General features: G+C 44.7%; 1 long non-coding RNA gene across 2 annotated transcripts in view; it reads left to right on the top strand.

Annotated features, from left to right (window-relative positions):
- The window catches only part of LOC123637311, a 176,037-nt gene that overhangs the window by 148,907 nt on the left and 2,562 nt on the right, over positions 1-24,568 (top strand). The window contains exons 1-2 of one of the 2 annotated variants that reach the window (XR_006734815.1): positions 2,771-2,867; positions 3,721-3,904. This is a non-coding gene — a long non-coding RNA (uncharacterized LOC123637311). Of the gene's footprint in view, positions 1-2,770; positions 2,868-3,720; positions 3,905-24,568 lie in introns of those variants that run through there. The other variant, XR_006734816.1, reaches the window with a different exon arrangement.

The following is a 24,568-nucleotide window of genomic DNA, read 5'->3' as shown; positions in this document are numbered from 1 at the left end:
GGTCCTGCTGCCTTTTCCAGTTCAGCCTGCCCCATGGCTGGAGAGGAGTCAGTACCTGCCAGTCTTTAGGCGTCCTCACTCTAGAATCCAGTTCCTTAGAGTAAAGCTTACAGCATAATCTCCCTTACCTTTCCCGTTCCTGCCTGGTTCAATTTCCAATCCTTGCTTCATAATCAAGGCTCAGTTTCCCCTCTGAGAAAATGTGGTGAGAATGCATAACAGCTCTCAAAAATGTTTATAGTGTAATGTTAGGTGGAAAACTTAAGTATGAATGTGGACATACAGCATAGTCTTAAATATATAAAGCATTTGAATAGAAAAATAGCAGAATATGCATTGAAACAAAATTTCAGAAAGGAAATACCCCAGAGTTAAACTGTGGTTGCCACAGGGAATTGGAATTATGGGTTATGTTTTCTTTCTTCATGATTTTCTGTACTTTCCAATTTCTCTATTAAAAGCACGTATTATTTTAAAATCAGATTTTAAAAAAATGCTTTGACCCAAAACTGCTTTGGTGTGTTTTAGTCGTAAGAAACACTTACACATTTGTGCACAAATGTCTTCCCAGGAGCAGATGGGAAAAGGATCCTTAAATGTGTGATTTGGACAAAATTGTCAGTTACCAGAAACAGGTAGGAATCTGAAGAAAAATTGATGTTTGGAGCCTTGACTTATTCTGGTAACTGCTTCAATTCTCAGTTTACTTTGCAGGCAAAGAACTTTTTGTTTTCTTGCTTTAAATGTTTTGGTGTTGGGACTACTAAGAATTATAGCTGTTCTAACCCTTAATATATTTAATTTTCAAAACATGAAACTTCAAGTAGACATAAAAGCCCTGAATGTATTTGAAACTTGCTGATGCTTTCTTTTTCACACAGGACAACTCCATTGCCTCTCATATTTATTTTTATTGCATCTATAAATTGATTGGGAACAATAAAAACCCAGAAGCCTGAATATCAGGAAGGAAAGGAGACTTGGTCACAACTTGTTAGTAACACTTCGACGTACATATTTGTTCCAAGCCACAAAAGTGCAGGGCAGTGGCATCTTTCTCTGCTTTGTAACCTAGGCCAGTGTTGGTAATATAGCAGGCCTGCATCTTCCCAAGGCATGGTCTCTACTTTATTTACATGGTTCTTATTTTTGTTGTCATTTGTTCCTCCTTCCTTCCTGGGCCATCCTGAGAAGTGTGAGAGATCAGGACATGTCATTTGCATTTACCACCCATCTTTCTGTCTCTCATCTATTTTCCCTTCCCCAGTCTTTATGGGGGCTCCCTCAACACCTTTAGCTTCTCCCTCTAACAGCCACTATAACTTTGGCACTCCTCCACTTACTTGCCTGGCTTTCTCACTAGATTATAAGCTCTTTGAGTCCAGGGATCATGCTTTATTCATTTTTATATTCAGAGCAACCAACACGGAGCCTAGCAGTAGGCTACAATAAATTTTCTTAAATGAATAAAGTAAAACCAAATTAAGTAATAATATGGAACACTTGCTATGATTCAAGCACCGTTTTTAAGCACTTTACCTATATTTATTTATGCAATCCTCATAAAAACATACCCCCAGAGAGTTCTATTGTTATCTTCACTTGCATGTAAATGCGGTGGAGGTGCAGGGGTGACTGGAGACTTTCTGTCTCTAGAGCTGGAGCTGTTGAAAGCTATGCCTCTCTCCTGACTCCTCCCTGGGTAGGCTGCTCCCTGGGATGATGAGGTGGAAGAGATCCCTACCCTATGGAGGAAGGGCATTGTCTGAGCGCAGTGATGAGTCTACAAAGAGACCTTCCCTCTACTAACCCCACCCAGACTACCCCCATGCCACAGGCTGTAGTGCATAAGAGCATAAGGGTGCTTTTATCCATGCAGACTGTTGGCAGTCTGGTCCACCAGGCTGCTCCTCCCACGCTCCTTGTCATTGGGCCCATAGGAGCAGGCTGCTGGCATTCCAACCCTCTTCAGGCATTTGTCTTGAACCCTGCTGCTTCTCTTCCACCCCTGCTCCCTCACCCTATTCTCTTCCCATGGCTATTTGGCTGCCATCTGGCCCTCTTGGCTTTGCTTTCAGCTCTGGCTCCTCCATCCTTCCCGTTTTTGCAGCAGCCCTCGGGCTTTCCTGGGTGAGCCTCGGTTCACACAGCCAGCACTCACCTTGGGCTCCTCTGTCCCTGGCAGCTTCTGGCAAACTTCCTGCCTGCCCAAACGCCAGCTTGAGTCTCAACTCCCAGTGCTGGCGTGGCCTCTAAAGCAAGGGTCGGATTCCCCCAGAGTGTATCGCATGGGTCTGCAGAGAAGTTGTGTGACAGGGCCCACATCTCTCGTCCCAGAGTGCGAGTGGGAGAGGGTGGCTGTCATGTTGCCGCTCATCTCCCCGCCTAATCTGGCAGCACTCTCTGTGGTTCTCCCAAAGCTCCCATTCGTCCTCGTCTCTGGGCTATGCACGCCCCATGCCCCTTGCCTGGGAAACTTTCTCACCCTCACTCTTCACCCTTCGCCTTCTGACTCCTGCTCACCCTGTGGGCCTCAGTCTTGGTGTTACTTCCCTTGGGAAGCTTTCGCTGCTTACATCCTCACCTGCCTCGGCCTGGATCCTGTAGGTGTCTTTTCATTTTTCTCCTTTGTCTCCCAGTAAATCTCCATCGTCATCATCACAGCTGATGTTCACAGACTGCTTCACCTGTGTGAGCACAGTTCTAAGCACTTTGCATGAATTAGCTCAACTGATCCTCCACGACAACCCTGGGACAGATACTGTTTTCATCTCTGTTTCACAGACGAGGACATCTACACAGGGAAGTTATGTAACTTGTCTAAGGCTGCACAGGGAACGAGTGGTGTAGTCAGAGTCTGAATCCAGGTAGGCTGGCTCTAGAGCTGCTCCCAACTGCCTCTCGTGTATGGCCTTCGTCATGCTGCTTTGCACTGTCGGGTTACTCCTGTCTTATTTATAGCTGTGTCCTAGCATTAAGCTCAAATCCTAGCAAAAATTAAACTCAACGAATGCTTGAATTCCAGTTACAGATGTTTTATGCTTCACAAGTTCAAGTAATATGTTTCTGATTCTTGATTTTGTGAGATCAAGTCTGATCGAAAAAGAACCACCAATCAACTGGTGTGCCCTCTTTGGGTTCGTTAATGATTTCTGTGTTAGTCCATCTTATTTAATATGAAAAATTTGAGTGATAAGGAAGTGTTGTCTATCCCAGGTCCCACATGGTACGGTTGGAGATTGGGGCCAGAGCACTTAAATGACTTGTCCAGGGTCACACAGGGAACCAGTGACAAACAGGATGTCAGGTCAGCTGGTTTCCAGTCCTGTGTCCTTTCTCTACACCTGGACAAACAGAAACTGCAGTCACATGGGGGCACGCAGTTAAAACAAACAGCAAGTCTGTGATTGGTTTGATTACGATTCCAAACAGTATGAAGGGACTCATGGCTTTGGGGCTCCCTGGGACTGTGATCAGCCCAGAGAAAACATGGGGAGACTGAGAGGGAGGCCTGCTTGGTAAGGCGAGGAGCACCCAGACTTTCTCAAGGCCTAAGAGTGTTTTTCTTACAGCAAGACCTTTCTTGCTGTGTGACCGTGGCCCCGTTGCTTTGCCTCTCTGGTCTCCAGTTTCCCCTTCTGTAGTATGACAGTGTTTGATGAGCTTGATCTCAAAGGCTCCTTCTGGCTCTGAAATTCTATTACTAACTTTCTTTCTCAGGGTCCTCTCTGCTGTTGGCTGTGCTCATCCCTGCCACTCTGCCTTCTCCTGAGCCATGCTTCCTCATCAGTTATGTTTTCTCCAACTCCTTGCCATTCATCGGAATCTTCTTCTGCTCTGAGGTTGAGCACACATCTCAGCGCAAAGGTGTGAAGGAAGAGCAGCACCTCCAGGTCAAGTCCAGGTAATTTACTTTTATGTGCCCTGGAAGCAGCTACTTCACTTCTCTAAGCCCCCAGCTACAAAGGAATTAATAATCCATATAGGATAAGAGTGGCCATGATGATTAAATGGAATTAAAGGTGCAAAGTACTCAATGGAGCCTGGATTATAGTAAACTGGGGGAGGGGAGTCTGCAGGATTTTTCTGTCAAGGGCCAGACAGTAAATAATTTCTGCTTTCAGGGCATTTGGCCTCTCAGGTTTGCCATTGTAGGGCAAAAATAGTAACAGACAATATTTAAATGAATGGGTGTTACTGTGTTCCAATAAAACTTTAATTATAAAAACAGGTGGCTGACTAGATTTGCATCCCCACACCGAATATTGCATGCTTTATCAACCCCTATAGCAGTTTATGATTCACATTGCTTTTTCTATTTCTATGTAGGCAAACTTTTGGCTGTTTTGAACTGTCATTGTCTTCCTGTGGAGCTCCCCCCAACCTTGTCCCTCCTTCTCCAGATAAGAGGGGAAGAACATAGATGTTTTTATCAACTCCCCTGCTTCTGGAGTTCTAAGCACAAGCACGCTGTGGCCGTGCCTGAAGTGTTTGTTGAAAGGAAATGAAAAGAAGTCCCCCTTCATTGCCGGCCCAAGGCCCACCGTCTGAGGGCCCCCAAGTGCAGTGGTGAGGGGCCTGGCACGGCGGGGAAAGAAAGCCTTTCTCAGGGCCCAGGCCGACTGCAGCCTGGGAGGGGCTTTACTTTCTAAAGAGATGCTGTGCTTTGACATTAGTGAAAAGACGCAGCTGGCACATGGGGGAGCCGGCCAGCAGAGGGGCTGGTATGTGGGTCCGCTGCAGAGGTTTTGTCCTCATGCCAGCCGCGCTGTGGCCTCCTCTGATAGCAGCACCATTGTTCTTTGCCATTGTGCAGAGCGCAGGGTGTTTGGGGCTGTGGGCAGGTTTGGGAGCAGCCACTCATTTCACAGAGCTCAGCTCAGTGAAAAACAGAGAGATAAAGGAACTAGAGAGGAGGAAAGAGCGCCCGCCATGTGAATATGCCAGCTCGGAAACTGAAGTGACCCGCTGCGTGAGAATCCTCGGAGTGACATTTGCTGCAAGTTGCTCGGGGCTGGGAACGGGAGCTGGGCTTTTGGATGTAGGTAATTGGACCTCTCAGAGATTCAGTAACCCATCTGGCAGTTATTCTGCAAATCTCAGTGCCCTGGCCAGAGGCCAGAAGGAAAAAAAAAGATCATGCTCTCTTCTCTTAATCCCCAGAGCGGTTCCAACTGGACTGGGCAGCCCCCAGCCTGGCAGGATTGTCAGGGCTACTTTGCTTGGCTCAAGGGCTCAGGGGAGTCCCTAGAAATGCCAGGTGAGTCAGCTGCTCGCCTCCCACAGGGCCTGGGATGCGGCCAGGCACCAGGAGGGGCCAGGAATGAGTGCGGGTGATGGAAGTGACTTTCAGAATCCTCTGGGCTTGGCTTTGAATCCTGGCTCTCCGTGGGCAAGGTACAGAACTTCAGTGGAGAGATGGTCTCTAGCGACCTACTTTCTGGATTCAAATCTTGCCTCTGTTACTTTACCAGCTCTGTGATTTGGGCAAGCTATTTAGTGTTCTGTGCCTCAGTTTCCAGGTGTATAAAGTGGAACAATGCTGTACTTCTTTAAAGTGTTGTTATGAGGGTCAAATGAGCACATGAGCACACACATACCTACCTATACACACACATCGGAAGAGAGTCTTGCCCATTGCAGATATCTGTATTGGTTTACAGCCTTTGTTATTATTTTCTCACTTGCAGAATGGGAATAATGACATCTACTTCCTGGGGTTCTTGTGGAGACGATGAGATGGGATCATGAATGCAAAGCCCTATTTCTAAGCCTGGCACATAGTATGTCCTCAGTGAACACTGGTCGCTTTGTGGGTTCCTTCACCGCCAACCTGTTGCATAGCACAGGTGGGACTAGTAGTCAAGAGTCATGGACTGTAGACCAGGCTCTGCCACCCATTGGCTGTGTGACCTCAGGCTGTTCACTGCCCCTCTCTGGTTATCTTTTAGATTAGGAGGTCAGACTGACTTCACTTTTTCTGCTCTAATATTCCAGGCTTTCCAGAGGGTGGGGGAAGCTTGCAATCGATGACTTTCTTGTAGAGATGTGCCTTTAGCACTAGCCCAAATTTAGAGAGTAGAGGTCACAGGTAGGGTGTTCCAGAGTGTGTACACTAGTGAGACATGACAAGGCCGGGGCCCCTTTGTAACCCACTAAACTTTATTCCAAGGAAGGAGAATGTGGTTTCCCCAACACTTAGTGTCTCCAGCCCCATCATCATCATCATTATCATCACCATCATCATCATTATCATCATAGTAGTAAACATTTATTAAATACTTTAGTTCATTTGACCCTCACAAGCACTCCATGGAGCAGATGGCATTATTTTCTTACCCATGTTGCAGATGAGAAAATAGGACACAGAGATGATTACTCGGAGGGGGTCGCACAGCTGTCAAGTAGAAATGGGCCTCGGTCACGGTGTTCTGAGTTCTGGGCCTTCCTCTTCACCACGAGACTGAGCTGGCAAGTGGAGGACACAGATCAGGCCCCAGGCTGCAGGGCATGGGGTGTAGAGCGGGGTGAGTGTCGGCTCAGAGGGCAGGCACGCCGCATTCATCTGGATGACCGGCTGGAGGCCAAAAACAAATTGCACAACTTCAGCTTCTCTAGGCCACGGCTGCCCCAGCCTGGTTGGGGCATGGGAGGTCAAGTGAGAGCACTGTCTACTCTAAGGCCTGGGAGAGGAAGTAGAGGGGTCACTGTTGAGAGGGCAAGGCTGTTACTTCCACACAGGCAATGACATGCCTTGGCAGGGTGCAGGGTGGTACCTGGGGATGAAGAGGCAGGTTGTGCCAGCTAGGACATGCTGAAGCACTTTACATGGCAGCAGAATGGGGCAGAGCGTCAGAGACCTGGGGGAGCCTCCACATTTCTTGGCTCTATGTTCTAGGAAAAACTACATTTTAACTTGACATGAGTCTTTGGATCCTTTGCCTAATCAAACCCCTTGGACAGGTCTAAGGTTAACCTCCCCAGGGCTCTCCAGGGAAGAAAAGCAAGAGTGTGTTCCATGTGTTGTCCAAAGAACATCCAGAATGTGGCCCCACTGCTTCCATGACAACTCACTGAGCACTTAATCTTTTGCTCAATATTGTGTTACCATTTTATAGATGTGGAAACAGAGACCTGGCCATAGTCCATTGGTACCAGCACACAGTGAGGCTGCAGCAGAGCTGGGGTTTGAACCCTGATTGATCTGATCCTAAACCTCTGCCCTGAACTGCTCTACTCTATTGGCCTTTAGGAAGAGAAAGTCTCTACCTCTTGGCTTAACACTCAAGGGTTTCATGACTGGCCCCTGCCACTCCTGCTCTCTCATGCCGCACTGCAGCCACAAGAAGTTATTGCTGTTCTCAGACTCTCTGTGTTCTCCATGCATCTCTGCAGGCTGAGCATCTGCCAGGATTTCCCTTGGCCATTTTCTACTTATCCTGTAACACTCAGCTCCTACGTTGCTGTTTGAGGGACACTTTTCTTCATTATTTTTTCATGGACTACTGAACAGTTTCCAGCTCGCTCCTCCTGAATTCATTCTCACCAATCCAATCTTTTCTTTACAGTTCTGCCACAAGGAACCTTTTGGAATACAACTCTGATCTTCTCCTCCCTCGTTCATCACCCTTCAGTAGCTCCCTACTGTTCTGAAGGTGCCTGGTGCATGTGGCCAGTCCTGGCTGGTTCTAGCCTCTGCCCCTCTTGAGTTGTGCCAGCCTTCTTCTCTAACTCCAAACTTCTTCCAGTTTTCTGGAGGCTCCTTAAATCTCTCACTGCCTTCCCTTCTCACATGCTTCTCCCTCTTCCTGGAACCTTCTTTGCCTCTGTCCACACTGGCCAATATCTGCTCATTCTTGCAGTCTTAGTTTACCCATCTCTGATAGACCAAATAAAATGCTTCTGGTGCAAAGACTCAACAAATCCCATCTCAAATCAACAGAGTGGCATTTTAGCTGTGATCCATCTTTTGTAGTTACTCTGTGTCTCAGTTTAGTGGCCAGGTGAGTGAGCTGCCTTCTAAAGTCTAGGTTACACCATGGCTTCAAGGATGGTTAGATAGGTTATGCCATTGGCTCTGACACACACCTGGTATGGCTGCAGCCAGAAGGAAGCTGTATTGGAAAGAGTTTTATATTTGACCAAGAGCAAAAGATACATTCAGATATGTTATATCTACTTCAGAAAATACCTTGGTTATGCCGGTTAGAGTAGAAACAGAACGTTTTCTATCTCTAGCGATGCATCTAGCCCTCTATCTATGCATTCAACCCTTTAAGTTCCAGTGACCACCTATGCTGTTCCAAACACTGCATTAGTGAGCAATGAATGTGGTTCCTGGTTGATATATGTGTGTAAGTGTGCACACACTCTTAGTATGTAGGCAATACTGTGTGGCATAGACTGTGATGGGAATAAGCAGAGAAGCTACAGGGTTGGGGGCAGAGAGGGGCAGCTGACCTCATGAGGGGATCAGGGAAAGTTGCTCGGAGAAGATGATCTGGTAGACATGTTCCTATTTACAGTGGTGCTGGACCCATCAGAGTAGATTATGATCAAGGAGTTCGGGCCAGATTTTTAGCTGTCTTCTGGTGTGCCGGGCATTAACCCTTTAATTAAACCTGGCAACTTTAATTAAAGATTTATCCCTGGGGCTGAGATAGGGAGGCAGTGGGTGAATAGAGCCACTTAGGGGAACTCAGGGCAGAGGCTATTTTCTGTATTTTACCTTGAGTATTGCCATCTGCTGCCACCTTGCCTGGTTATGAAGCCTAGGAACAAGTCACCAGGTTTACAAAAAGCCCAAATCCCTCACCAAAGATGCCGATCTGAATCTAACTGATTTTACTTCATTTTCCTTGTCTTATGTGTCTAAAAACAGTGTTTCAAATTTTTCTTTTTCATCAGGTGTACAAATATTTCTTGCTGAATAGAATCCCCAAAATAGTTTTAAGCATCTCATCCTGCATTGATTGGTGTGTCGGGGGTCTTCCTTCCCTCCTCACTGAATCATGCCCCCGATACAACCATAAACTCTTCACCTTGTCTTTTTGCCTTCATTATATATGAACTCAAAGTGCTGTATAGTCTCTTGTTAGTGTCAACCAGGAAGTGCCAGATGCCTCCTAATCTCTTTGAAAATTTGGAAATGCAGGAATTAAATAGCCAATTCTGGGAGGTGAGTGAAGGCAGAGAATGCCATTTTGGAGTCAGGAGAAACTAAGTTTAAGCACGAGGCCTTTCCAATTTGGCTACCTGGCTGTGAGGTAGCTAATTTCTCAAGGCTTTATTTACAAAATGGAGATAGAAATTATAAGACTTCAATGAACCAACCTGTGTCAGTTCAGGGCCATCAAGAAGCAGATATCAAAGTGAGATTAAACATGGAGCAGTGGTCCCTAACATTTTTCGGCACCAGGGACCAGTTTCATGAGAGACAATTTTTCCAAGGACTGAGGTGGGGGAGGGGATGGTTTTGGGATGATTCAAGTGCATTACATTCATTGTGCACTTTATTTCTATTATTATTACATTGACACTTGCCACTGACTGATAGGGTTTTGATATGAGTCTGTAAGCAATTGATTTATTATGGTCTCTGTGCAGTCAAACTCCTCTGTTCATGATAATCTGTATTTGCAGCCACTCCCCAGTCACCACCTCAGCCCCACCTCAGATCACCAGGCATTAGATTCCCTTAAGGAGCACGCAACTTAGATCCCTCACATGAGCTGTTTACAGTAGGGTTCCTGCTCCTGTGAGAACCTAATGCCGCTGCTGACTGCTGATCTGACAGGAGGTGGAGCTCGGGGTGATGCAGCTGTAAATACAGAGGAAGCTTCACTGGCTTGCCTGCCACTCACCTCCTGCTGTGCGGTTCCAGGGTCCAGGGGGCTTGGGGACCACAGCTGTAAAGATTTTATTAGAAGAAATGTGAGAAAGGAAATAGGCAAGGAGCTTGGAAAGGCTGGGAATGCCTCAGAGGCAATGCAAACCCTACCCCAGTGAAGCGGGGAGGGAGAGAAGGTTGGGTGGAAGCATCCCAGACTACTGTTTAGTCTATGGAAGTGTTGAAAAAGCCCTTGGGAAGTCCTTGAACTTCAGTTGGCCAACAAAGGTGTCCTGGAGTTCTGTGTCTCCCAGGAATGGGTTAACCTTCCTGTCCCTGCTGCACTTAGTCATTGTGAGGGTGGGACGTCAGTATAAATGTGGTGATGGATTTCAGGGGCAGTGGCTGGGGCCCAAGGTCAGTAATGTCCCCATGTTGTAGGAGGCCTGTGGGAACATCCCTGTGGCCACCTCAATGCCTGTCATGGTTCCTGGCACACGCAGGTGACTGTCCAACACTTGAATCTGAAGTGATATGCCATTTCCCAAATTTGTGGGGGAGGGTCCCTCTACCTCAAAGCAGAAGCAGACGAAGCCTTTGCATCTGCAAAGAAAGACAAAGTGTGGGTGCCGGGAGCAGCATGTAGGAAATTCTCAGGAAACATAGGAAGGGCCGAGCATGCTGGAAGGAATGGCTTCAAGTCCCAGTCCTACCATACATCTTTGGGCAAATGTTTAACCATACTGTGAACTATTACAGAGAGTGTAAAGCAAGATGGCAGTGCCAGACATGGGAACCCCTAAGTGCAGGGTGGCTCTGTGCCTTTCCGCTTTCTGCACCCCAGCCCCTTTACTTCCAGTCATCTTAATTTGCTTAGGTAACAAATTTATCAAAGCACCTGTCTTAAGGCCCAGATTTAGCATTTGTATTCTACATGCCTGATCTTGGAAGGGGTATTTACCCTTTCAGAGAGTGTGCCTGCAGGAGTCAAGTTTATTTATGATGTGGCCATATTGGGATTTCAGAAACCAGAGGTGGTAATTGGTCAGGTAAGCAGCACCTGGCATGCCTCAAAGCTCTGTCTGTTTTTCTACCTGGTCATAGGGTCCCTCCTAGAGAAGTTGTCCACTTTAACAAGATTCTGTAATTTGGTGACCCAGCAGCCTCTCTCTACTTTCCATTCATTCATCTATACAGCAAATATTTGAGATCCTGCTCTGTGCCTGGCACTGTGTTGGGTCTTGAGATGGGGAAATTGCTCTAACAGAGCATCTTAAATTTGGGTCCTTCCAAAAGCCAACCCCAATGCCAGGATTTCGGTGCAGGTAGCTTACTTGTGTGTGTGTGTGTGTAGAGGGTGCTTCCAGTAAGCAGTGTAAAAAAGTGGGATACAGAGTCAGGGAAGGGAAGGAAACCCCTAAAGGATGCTTCTTTAAGGGCAGGGGTCAACAAACATTCTCTGTAAAGGTCCAGATAGTAAATATTTTGGGCTTCTGGGCCCATAGTCTCTGTTGTAATTTCTCAACACCGCTGTTGTAGGGCAGTCAGTCAGGCAATATGTAAATAAATGGGCATGGCTATGTTCCAAGAAAACTTTATGAAAACATGTACCTGGCTGTATTTGGGTCATAGTTTGCTGACCCCAGGAGAAGGTCCCTGCTGTGGGCAACTGGGGTTCAATTGCACTGAGAAACCACGGGAAACACCTTCCTAGATTTGTCTTTCTGGAAAGCAAACTTGGTGTGTTTATCTACCAAATCTCTTCCCTCAGTGTTTGGAGGGTTTCTACCTTGCTCTCCTTGGTTCTACTTGGTTAACCCTGAACCCGTCCAGCCTGCCCCTGGAGTGCTGGGCAGGTTCTGCGTCCAGAGAACACCTGCAGGCTGAGAGGCATAATAAGACTCCTTAGTGTGTGCCCAACATTCTGCAGATGACCTTGAGGGTAGTGAAGGGGCTGTGCAGCACCTGTTAGGGCTTTCTGTCCCTCAGTGGGATCAAGGATGAAGCTCTAAAAAGTGAAGTCACACTTCTTGAGGTTCAAAAAGCCCTGGCTAGCTGTTAGAGAAATGCTACCAGGCATAGGGAAAAATCACCAGGCACAGGTAGTGCAGTTCTGGAGACAACACAGATACAAATGCTAGCTAACGTTTACTGACTCTTCCCATGGGAGAGTGCTGGGCTAAGCACGTTAGATGTATTGACCCAGTTAATCCTCACAACAACTCTATGAGGTATGTGCTATTTTATTCTCATTTTACAGGAAGAGAAACTGAGATCTAAAGAGGTTATACACAATTTGCTCACAGTTTCACAACTAACCAGAGGTGGAGCTAGCTTGTGAATCCCAGCATTTTGTCTACAAGACTGACTGTCAATGATGAATCCAGGAACATGGTTGAAACACTAGGTGTATTCATTTGGTAGGACTGCCATAGCAAAGTATCAAAACCTGAGTGACTTAAGAAAAATTTATTGTCTCACAGTTCTAGAGGTTAGAAGTCTGAAATCAAGGCCATGCTTCCTCTGAAGGCTCTAGGGAAGGTTACTTCCTTGGCTCTTCCTAGCTTCTGGTGGAAGCCACTAACCCCTGGCTTATAGATGCATCACTCTCATCTCTGCCTCCACTTTTACCTGATGTTCTCCCTGTGTGTCCCTGTGTCTCCTCTTCTTATAAGAACATGACTTGTATTGGATTAAGTGTGCACTCTAATGACCTCGTCTTAACTTGATTACAACTGTCTTAACTTTGATTACATCTGCAAAAACTCTATTTCCAAATAAGATCACATTCACATGTACCAGGGGTTGGGACTTGAACATATCATTTTGGGGGGCATAATTCAACCCCTAACAACGGACCAGGCACCATGCTAGGAGCAGAGATTCTGATATGAACAAGACTTGGTTCTGCTTTTGAGCCAATCATGGTCCAATGGGCCAGTGGGCTGATTCAGAAAAATGAACAAATAAAGAGAGTATAATGCAATCAGCACTAGAGTACCTACATTTCCAAAGTTCATTTTCTTCCAGTATTTTTGGTTCTCTTAATTTTCACCTTTTATTGATTCCTTAGGCTGAGTGAGATGAAGTTATAATTCAAAATGGTGGCAATTGCTATTTCTAGGCAAGGATTATTTCTTCCTTGGAGCCTGAGTTTCCTCATCTGTGAAAAAATTGTCAGCTGGACACATTAGTGGCTCTGAATTCTGGCAACACACTGCAGTCACTTGGGGAGATTTTAAAAACTACTGAGATCTAGGTGGTCCACCCCAGAGATTCTGATTCAGTTGTTCTGGGTTAGGGCATGGAGATCAATATGTATTTTTTTATAACAGGATCCCTCTCTGTCACCCAGGCTACAGTGCAGTGGCATGATCATAGCTCACTGCAACTTTGAACTCCCAGCCTCAAGTGATCCTCCTTCCTTGGCCTCTCAAAGTGCTGGGGTTACAGGTGTGAGCCACCAAGCGTGGCACTGGACATCAGTATTTCCTAAAACGTTTTTAGAGTATTCTTATATGGAGCCACTCGAGGTTATTGGAACCCAACTGCTCTGTCATTCTTGGGTTCTGACCAGTTATGTACTTTCAATCCCAGGTTAAAGGTGCTGTGGACCGAATGCTTGTGTCTCCCCCACATCCTAACCTTCAATGGGATGGTATTAGGAGGTGGGGCCTATAGGAGATAATTAAGTCACGCAGGTGGAGCCCTCATGAAGGGATTGGTTCCCTTATGAGAAGACACATGAGAGAGCTGCTTCCCCTCCCACTGCTCTTGGCCATCTGAGAACATAAGCAGGAAGAGAGACCTCACCATAACTTGGCCATGTTGGCACCCTGATCTTAGAATTCCCACCTCTAGAACTGAAAGAAATAAATGTTGGTTGGTTAAGCTACCAGTCCACGGTGACTTGTTTTAGCAGCCTGCCTGCCTGAGGCACACGGCTTCTGCCGGGGCTGAGTCCAGGTAGGACCCCGAGCGTTTTCTCCCCTGTCTGGTCACCCAGTGCCCTCCTTCAGCTCATTCACAGCCACAGTGCAGGTCCTGAAAGCCTCACCAGAGAAGATGTTTACAATAAAATTCTCTGGTTGGGGAGACTGTCAGTAGGTCTAGGGAAGAGCTACACAGACACCAGCAATTGTCAATTAGGCATTAATTGCTTCCTGGCAAAGCCAGCCCTTTCATGGTCGATGGCTCTGAGATCGCACAGATTAATCAGGTAAACATGCTTCTTCCTTTTCTGGGCTTTGGAATCCAGGTGGTAGGAGAGCTTGAGGAAAATAACTTGGTTGGTAGCCAGAAATTGGAGTGCTTATTGTAGGTGGAAGGCCAAAAAAGTCATGGAAAGTTTTAGTTATTTTTTTTAAATCATTTTTTCTTTATCTTATCTCTAAGACTAGCTGTTTATAAGAAATCAAGCTTTACAGTTCAGCCCACCTGGTTTTAAGTTCCTTCTTCACTTTGCTTTCACTGTGACCTTGGAGAAGTTACTTAACCGCTTTGCATCTCAGTTTCTTCATCTGTTAAGTGGGTATAACGGGAATGTACAGTTGGATTGTTGTAATACACACAAGATTACATGTACCGATGTAAGGTGTTTAGCGTGGTGCCCGGCACCTAACCCGTGTTTGTTGTTATCAAGTTCCTCTTCTTACTGGCTTGAGAGGCTTATAGGTGATGAGAACAGAAACCAAAAGTCATTGACATCAAATACGCGCAAGGTGTTGGATTAAACAATGACATATACAGAATCCCATTTAATATTTATAATGAGCGTGTGGTGTAGGTATCATTACTCCCACCTTACAGATGAGGAAACTGAGGCCCTGGGAGGTTAAATAACTTGCCAAAGTTCACACGGTGGAGTCTGACTCCAATCATTCTCCCTCCTTCTTTCCCATCCTCCCTTCCTTCAGAACGTATATCCGGGTGAAATTGTGTTAAAAGGAACCAGGGAAACCCATAACAATAAAAAGATTTCATAAAGGAGCAGACTGGGTCTTGTGTGTGTGTGTGTGTGCACGCTGCCAGCTACCCTCATCAGAGTGTTTAATTATAAACAACTTCAGTGAGATTTTAAGGTGTACCATGTGGGTATTAGGAAGCTGGAAGGAGCAACACTGGGTGATAAGAGGGCGAGGTGACAATTTGGGATTTATTCATCCATCCAGCATCCTCCTGAGCCCCCTCATGTGCTGTGAGACGCACTTTGAATGTCCAGCGACAGTCTCGGGCACTTCTCCGTGGTGGGCAGAGCCCTTCCCAAATCAAATCCAGAGACCTGCTGGGATTTTCTGGGAAGGAGAGCCAAAGTGGCCTGGTGGGGGCGGGAGGCTCTAACACAGCCTGGTGGGTCCCTGACTTTAGCAATTTCTTGTTTACGTTAGTTTCCTTTTCCCATCTCCACCGCCCACCCTGGTGCCTGAGGAGGGCCAGGACCACACTACTCCCTCTTTTTGTTTTTGGCTCTAAGTTATTTAGAACTGTCTAGATGGTCCCTATTCCTAAACATGGCCTCTCGCCTTGCTGGGACAGAGCAACTAGAAATTCTCGGTGTGGTAGCAGAATGATGGCCCCTGAAGATGTCCATGTCCTAATCCCCTGAACCTGAGAATGGGTTAGATTACATGGCAAGGGGGAGCTAAGGTTGCAGGTAGATGAAAGTGTGGATCAGCTGACTTTAAGACAGGGAGATTATAGCGCATTAGCCAGGTGGGCCCAATGTAGTCAGCAGGGTCCTAAAAGTGGACAAGCAAGATGGCAGCACAGGAAGGAGTTGACCCGAGGTGGCTGACTTTGAAGATGAAGCAAGGGGCTAGGAGGCAAGGAAACTGGACAGCCAGCGGACAGTTTCTCCCCTGCAGACTCCAGGAAGGAACACAATCCCACTGACATCTTGATTTTAGTCCTGTGAGACCCATGTTGGACTTCCCTACAGCACTGTAACTTAATAAATTTGTGCTATTTAAAGCTGCTAAACTTGTGATCATTTATTACAGCAGATCAGAAACTAATATGTTTGGTGTTATGTGGGGATGTGGGAGGGTAGGAACCTGGCCAGAGAGCTTGGGCAGACAGAATGGAGAGTGTAAAGGTGACCCTTGTGGCCCAGTCCAAGCACAGGAAAACTTAGTTAAAACATGAAAAGAAGTAGCCATTATTTTCATGAATTGGAGAGTAAACATTGTACTGGGAGGATTCATCTGGGAAAGTGAAAGAGCATGAGCTTTGGAACCAGTGTTCTGGTTTTAAAACCTGACTCCGTCACTTCAGCTCTGTGATGGTGGGCAAGTTACTAAACCTCTCTGAGCTTCAGTTCCTCATCTGGAAAATAGCACATAAAGGCTGTCAGATTAAGATATCCATCATCCCATTGATTATCTGTAAATTCAGATATTAGCTAACTGCACAGTTGTTCTGAGGATTCATAGCAACCAAAGAGAAGTGCCCAGGAGTAGAGGTACAACAAATGGTGTCTAATTTCTTCTCCAAAGGCTGCATGCCATCAAGCCCACTACCGTTTTCTTTCTCTGAACTAAGCCATCAAACAACTCTTTAGAAAGAACTGAATCTCCATTTAGTGTTAATGCAATGCCATATAGTAAAAGCTTCAGATTCAGGGAGTAGACTTTTGATGGGAAGGGAACATGTTGCTTGAACCAAGAATTAGGATTTGGACTAAGAACTAATATTCTTTGCAAAAACACACTTTTAAATAAGCCTCTATCCCTTATGAACTTTTAAATTCACTCCTTAATCAACTGAACCACTAAAACTTTCATTATTGTTTTTATATTTACTTTATGCCCAGAAATGATCTTGATGTATAAGAATGGATCATTAAGATATTCAAACTTTCCACCTTTGCTTCAAAGTCAACATTCCCAGATCTGAACTCATTACTTATCCATCTCTGCCCCCAGATCTGCTCACCTGTGATTCCTAATCTCAGTGAGTCGCAAGTAGTCACTTGAGTCCAATCACCAAAGCCAATTCCTGCTGAGGCCACCTTCTTAGTATCTTTCTACCTGGCCTCTCCTCTCTATACTCACGACATCCTTATCTTGGTGTTTTATGTTTTGTTTTTGTTTTTTTTTTCCTCCCTAAAAGAAGAAATGGTGCCATACTTTCTCTCTCTGACACAAATATTGTCCCCTTCCCTGCTCTAATCTAATCTCAACCCAGCCACCAGTATGATCTTTCTAAATTAACAGTTTGATCATGTTACTTTCTGGCTTAAAACCTATCAATGGCTTTTTGATGACCTTGAGTAGTGTAGACTGAATTGTGTCTGCCTAAAAAAGCCTAACCCCCAACATGACTATATTTTGAGATAGAGCCTTTAGGAAGTAATTAAGGTTAAATGAGGTCGAAAGGGTGGCACTGCATCTGATAGGATTAGTGTTCTTTTAAGAAGAAACTTAACTCCCTCTCTCTGCCACATGAAGACAAAACAAGAAGGCAGCCATCAGCAAGCCAGGAAGAGAGCCCTCCCTCCGCAAATCAACTCTGTCAGATCTTGACTGGGGACTTCTACCTTCCGGGACTTTGAGAAAATTAATTTCTGTTGTTAATCCACCGAGTCTGTGGCATTTTGTTATAACAGCTTGAACAGACTAATCAAATGACATAAAGTTGTGTCATGTAAGGCTCTTTTCTTTCTAATTCCCACCTACTTGGCAGGTCATCCATAGACAGCTCTTTTGCCACTCATAATTTAGGTTCTTGACCCACCGTGCTCTCTGGGGCACATGTCTTTCACTCTGCTGGGCAGGCCCATTCCCTTTTACCCTTCCTGGTTTCCCTTGGTGCATGTGGTTACAATTCTATTTTGTGTACTCTTATACTTTGGATAAGCCTGTTTCACCACAATAAAATATAATTATTCTTTATCCTCTCTACATTCCCAGTTGCCAAATCGAAAGGGATAGAGAGAGAAAGATTCTTCGTTACCCATCTTTGCCATATCCATGAAATTCAGCACAAATCCTGGTACCTTGTAGGTTTTATAAAAATGTCTGCTGAATGCATGAATCAATGAATGAATGGCATATGAAGCAAAGCTTTCCCTTGCTCTTAGGATAAATCCTAAAGTTTCTCACATGGACTGCACATCTCTCCAGGCTCATTTAATTCCACGTCCTTTTGACACCAGCCCAAGGAAGCTGCTTGTCAGTCAGTTCTATGCTGCCTCCTGTCTCAAAGACTTGTGCATTCTCTTCTCTCTGCCTGGAATCTGTCCCCTGCTTGACCTAATCTTAAGCCGGTGAGTAGCTATCCTTCTTTCAACTTGTAGCTAAATGGTTTCCCATGGAAGATTTTCTCAACATCTTGTTCCCTAGACAGGATCGCTTCCCCTGCCCTTTTTTCACCTGGCACCTGTTTGCTTCCTAATGCTTTCTCCAATGTGCCATAGCATGCCTGTGTGATTATAGAATTAAAGTGCTTTCTGACAAGGCAGTAAGATCCCTGAGAGCAGGGAGGGTTTATTCACTTGCTTGTTTGTTTTGTTTTCAGCTTTCTCTCTCTCTCTCTCTCTCCAGGGCTTAGAACAGTAAACACAGAGCATGTGTTCACAATAATACCATGAGGTGGTAGATAATTGATGGTTGCAACATACAAATCAGACTCTACATTTAGTCATTTTTTTTCTATACATCATTTCATTCACTTGAAGTTATCTAATAACTGATCAGAACAAAGCAGACTTTCTCTTTTAGTGGCTTAGCTCTGGCATCCCTTGGTTTCTGTCCACACTGGAGCAAATCCTACAGAGTTCAGGCTGTGGAGGAGCAGGTTTAAAGCTGAAGGCTATTCCTGTAGATCCAAAGCCCTTCAGGTCTAGTAGGTGAGGGAACCCCAGGGAGCTTCTTTATGGGGAGACTTTGCCTAGCCTTGAAGGACAGGCAGAGTTGGACTGTAGAGAAGGGAAGTGTTAGAGAAGAACAACTGTTCATTCGTGGTAGATTTTGAACCCACCGTAGTTTGGTAGTCAAGAACCTTGTTTCTGGAATCTGACTTCGTGGATTCAGATCCTGGCATAGTGAGCCCAAGCAAATGTATTACCTTCTCTGTGCCTCAGTTTTCTCATTTGTTGAGGTGGAGGTTAGAAATAGTACCTACCTCATCAGACTGTTATGAGGAATAAATGGGTTAAGAGATGTAATGGGGCCGGGCATGGTGGTCCACGCCTGTAATCCCAGTGTTTGGGAGGCCGAGGCTAGAGGATCACTTGAGGGCAGGAGTTGGAGACCCATCTGGGAAACAGAAAGACCCAGTATCTACCAAAAAAAAAATAATAATAAATAAAAAATTAGTTGGGTGTGGTGATGCACATGTATAGTCCCAGCTGTGCATGAACATGAGGCAGGAAGATGGTTTAAGCCCAGGAGTTCAAGGATACAGTGAGCTGTGATTGCCACTGCACACCAGCCTGTGTGACAGAGTGGAGACTCCATCTCTAAAATAAATTTAAAAAGCCAATAAATACATGATAAAATAAAATTATCTGCCAGCTGCTGGGGCTCAAAGATCCTGGTACTAAAAGATAATTCTAGCATTTAGTACCAGGAGGTTCAAATACCTGCAGGTACAATCTAGATTTTCTAATATCAGTTTAACAGTAGTTATACTTTGGCACAATCTGTCTGCCTCCTTTGTTTTATTTCTTTACTGGTTTGGAACTTAATCAGGAAAGAGAATGACTTTATTTATTGGATTCTCTTAAAGGCACCGACAGGATCTCATTTAAATTGAGTGGAAATGCATGGGAGAATGAATATCAGGGGTCTTAGCATCCCAAGAGCAGAAGATTCATGCCTGAGAAATGGGAAGAACTAAAAAAATGTCAATGTTCTTTGGCATGGCCCAAGGGAACAGCAAACCAGTGTATCCTATAAGATCATTAGTGTGACATTCCTAAGTATCAGAATCCCTAGACTCTTGGAGCCCAGGGATGCAAATGTTGATACTCAGAAAGTGTCATGACAGCTGCTGCATCTATAAAGGAGCTATCATTAGCTCAGACCCCCAGCAATGAATCACATCAACATGATTAAAATGTGCAGACCCCAAAGGTGTGGCATGAAGCACAAAGACAGCACTCAGAGTGGGCCACAGAGCCATGCAGGGGACCACAGAGCCATGCAAACAGAATAGCCCTTGTCAGGCCAAGGAACAATTATGGGCAGATGTTTATGCAGCACTGTGTGGACTAAGATACCTAATCCAATTGTTTTAAGATGATTTGTAAACTAAACCAGGAGAAAACATACAGCAAGGACTAGGAATGTGCGCCTTGAAACAAGGAAAGGGCATTCCAGGGCAGACTCATGTGGCAGTGTGAGGACAGACACGGACCAGCAGAACGTGGTCAGTGCAGTATGGTGGAGCGATCCAATCTGCGCCAGAACAAATACTCTTCTCTCTGCCACACCTGGCTACATATTTTTATTAGTGGTAATCAGAAATGAATCTTAGACTACACTGTAGGTATTTCATGGTTTGGATGAACGATTTTGCTTAGGTCACTTGTTCAGTGGAATAGATTTGCATATACATTACTCCACAATGTAGGTTTAGACGATTCTTGAATAAACCTGTGCTGTCTATCATTACAATGTCTGCATTAAAGGATCCACACAGATATACACGTCTGTAACTGGAGACCCCACTAAACTTTCAGCCAGGTGACTGGTAGGCAGTGTGGGTGGAGTCAGCCGAGCAGATCATGTTTATCGATACCTTTTCCTAGTGTCTTCTTTTAGTTTGTGAATAAGTCTATTTCTAAGTAAACAAATTAAGATTCTTATTACAGAAGATGCATGTGGCTAAATGTTCAAATAGCACTGGAAATAGTGCCAGCAGTAGGGCTTTTGAGAATTCTGGAAGGAGAGACCCTTATAGTTCATTAGAATGAATAATCCTGTTTAATCCATGGCCTTATTTCTTCTCTTTCTTTTCTTTTCCTTCCTTCTTTCCTCCCCACCCCCAGTTCTCTCTTTCTCTCTTTCTTTCTTTTCTCTCTCCTAATGAGGCATTACAAGTTGGCTCCCTAGGAAGTCAACTCTGAGGAACAATTTAACAGGCCAGATATCTATTAAAGGGTTTCCTTGGGATGAAGACCTGTGGAAGGAAGAAGGAGGAAGCAGGAGGAGGTGGGGGTGGGGGTGGGAACCTGACCTGTGACGCAGCCCTGCCAGCCTCATGCCACCCTACAGAGGCTCTGGAGCTATAACGGCTCTTCAGATTGTCCTGAGTTAGGCCAAGATGGACAGGATTTCTTTTTTTTTTTTTTTTTTTTTTTTTTTGAGACAGAGTCTCACTTTGTTACCCAGGCTAGAGTGAGTGCCGTGGCATCAGCCTAGCTCACAGCAACCTCAAACTCCTGGGCTTAAGCGATCCTACTGCCTCAGCCTCCCGAGTAGCTGGGACTACAGGCATGAGCCACCATGCCCGGCTAATTTTTTTTTTTGTATATATATTTTTAGTTGGCCAGATAATTTCTTTCTATTTTTTTTAGTAGAGACGAGGTCTCACTCTTGCTCAGGCTGGTCTCGAACTCCTGACCTCGAGCGATCCACTCGCCTCGGCCTCCCAGAGCTAGGATTACAGGCGTGAGCCACCGCGCCCGGCCTTAGGATTTCTTATAATTTTCAGATGGATGCGTCATTGTATGTGGGCCCCCTGGGGAAGGGCATGACCTTGGGACACCTCCACAGCTAAGAGAATCCCTGAAGGGGCTGGTGGCTGCAGGCTTCTGCCCTCAGCACTCCCAGGCCGGGACAACGAGATCGTCATTGAAGGAGTATCTGGGTCACACATCACAGTGTCCACCATATGTGGGGACTCAGTGGAGTATTTGAAAGACACTAATCTAACGTCAGTATCTAAGGCAGAAGTGGGGGAGGAGATGAGGAAGGTACTGGGGTCAAGGAGGCCAACTCTAGGACTGTTGCAAGAATCTAGGAATAATGTGTACGGGTAGGAATGAAAAGAGGGGGAAAGTTGAGACATTTGCCATGGCAATCAGAAGAATTAATCTCTCTGCAAAATGAATGGGAACGATGAGATCACAAAAACTAGATCTCACGTTTATATCTTCAGTGCACACGTGAGTCTAGTTTTCTCCATGGGAAAATCCTCTCAGAACTGATCCAACTAGAGGCTACAACGCACAGAACATATATTCTTTAAATCTTTTGTTTTTCTCATTTAGCTCTTGAGGCAGCTTTGCATAATGATAGAGTGACAAGGATTGATTTCAAATTTTGGGTCTGACTAGTTTTAGATATTTGATTCTGGTCAAGTGTTTTGACCTTTGTGAACCCCAGTTTCCTGATCTGTAATATGGGGGTAGAGCTCTCTACCCTTCTGAAGGTTAGGGTTGGTACCAGGTTAAGAAAGAGACAATGCACGTGAAAAGCACCTAGCACAATGTTGAATACATAACAGTTTTTCAACAAAATCGGTTCTCTTCTCACAAAAAAAGAGAATAGATAGAACATTCTGGACTGTTCTGTCAGACACAATTTTGGAAGAGAATCTGTGGGAGAACAGTCTTTGCCCAGCTTTCATGTGCAAAATAATAGTATAAAAAAGCTTTTGGTTTTACAGTGAAGTAAATACATGAAAACATTCATCTTTCAGCTCAGACCTAGATTGTTGATATCTGCCTGGAGCAAAATTTCATGGCTGAGTTACGGCCCCAGAAAATAACATTCTAAGCTTGAAGTTCTGTACCAACCTTCATATTCCAGCCCTATTTAAAGGAACATTTTAAGTCTGCCATGAAGTGGCATTACATACTGTCCTCCAACATACCAACTAGAAGGGGCCGTGGTCTGATGCACTTTATCTGTTAGACACCCAAAGCAGAGAGCTAGGGGCCTGTGAGTTTTTTGTGGGCTTAAATATAAATGTTTAGTATCTTAAAAATAGCAGCTCCAAAAAGAAAACTGCAAAATCAAGAGTGAAATTATACCTTAAATATTTGTAAAACTGTACATTATGTCAGCCAGCCTACTGCAATTCAACACACACACGTACATATGCATATGTATACACATATATTATACAAATATACTCGCATTTATTTTCTATATAATAATAAAGCTTAAACCATAAGAAAAAGTCAATAATTTATACTAAACATATTAAGAATTATTTTTATAATCCTTAATATTTTCATAAATGAAACAATTGCAGCAGGTCCTTGGTTGTCTATGGGGGATTAATTCCAGGACCCCCTGTGGACACCAAATCCAAGGGATACTCAAGTCCGTTATATAAAAATGGCATAGTATTTGTATATGATCTACACACATCCTCCTGTGTCCTTTAAGTCAGCAGTCTCCAACCTTTTTGTCACCAGGGACTATTTTCATGAAAGACAATTTTTCCATGGACCTGAGGAGGTGGTTTTGGGATGATTCAAGCACATTACATTTATTGTACACTGTATTTATATTATTTTTACATTGTGATATATAATGAAATAATTGTACAAAACACCATAGGTTGGGGACCCCTGCTAAATCATTTCTAGATTACTTGTAATACCTAATAAAATAAAAATACTATGCACATAGTTGTTATACTATATTGTTCAGGGAAAAGTGACAGGAAAAAAGTCTATATATGTTCAGTACAGACGCAACCACCCATTTTCTTTAATATTTTCAGTTTACAATGGGTGGAATCCAGGGATGTGGAAGCCATGGATACAGAAGGCTAACACAGGATATGGATACATTTTATTTTTAAAAAAGTATGCAGGAGCTCTCTAAAAATACAAGTACATAGATCCTCCAAAGTTTTAAGTGGCCCTTGCTGTGGGGGCCCCGGAAGGATGAAATCCCCCCCAGGGAAAGATTTCCAAAGAAGGCAAAGCTGGAATTGAATATTGGGCATGAAGCAAGCATGGTGACATGCCACACATTTCACAACCGAGGAGAGTTCTGGAACCATGCATTCAAGTTTCTCCACTTATCTGGCAATAGGTCAGGCACTTTTCACTTCACAGAATGCAGCTCAGTGCCTCCTACCAGTGGCAACTCCTGCCAACTCTCGGATTCATAATAAACAGAAGCGGGCAGTGCAGTGTCATATAATTGCCTTCCAATTTCTTTGTGAGTCTCTTTTGCAAAGGAACTAATTTTCTCAGCCTCAGTTGAGGGCAGAAAAAGTAGAAAGCAACAGGACAGGGGAGCAAGAAAGCAGGTAGCACACTATAAGCACAGAACACGTTCACTGGAGCGCATGACCAGGCCGGCTGCCCGCCAATGAGGATGGTATGTTACCTACTGCAGCTGCATCAGAACAACGCTTGCTCTTGAGCCTTCCTTGTCCTTTCACCTGGCTCAGGTGAGAAACAGAATTGGAATTTGAGGCAGATGTCATAGTCCCACATTTTGTTTTTCTTAAGAGTCAGAGAAATCTTGCCATGTTAAGTTTTTCTGAGTAGGATTTTAGATTTACTTTTAATCTGAAGGCTTGCTAGAGGAATCGTGGCTTTACCTCTGGGAATGGTTGTTCTGTGCAAGGCAGCAGAAGCCATCTATTCTTCCTCTGGATTGATTCTACTCCTCTAAATGTCAGTTATCTAACCAAACTGAAACTGGCCCTGGGCGTAGGGGAAGAAGGCCAAAAAGTTTAATCCCTTTATGGTCCAATTATGAATTTGATTTAATGGTAAATATCAATGTTCTTATTTTTGCACTCATTTATTTATCCATCTAT

Source organism: Lemur catta, chromosome 4, assembly GCF_020740605.2.
Source record: "Lemur catta isolate mLemCat1 chromosome 4, mLemCat1.pri, whole genome shotgun sequence".
In the NCBI taxonomy this organism is placed as follows: Eukaryota; Metazoa; Chordata; class Mammalia; order Primates; family Lemuridae; genus Lemur; species Lemur catta.
Note: the sequence above shows the minus strand (reverse complement) of the source record. Positions and strands in the feature narration are given on the sequence as shown.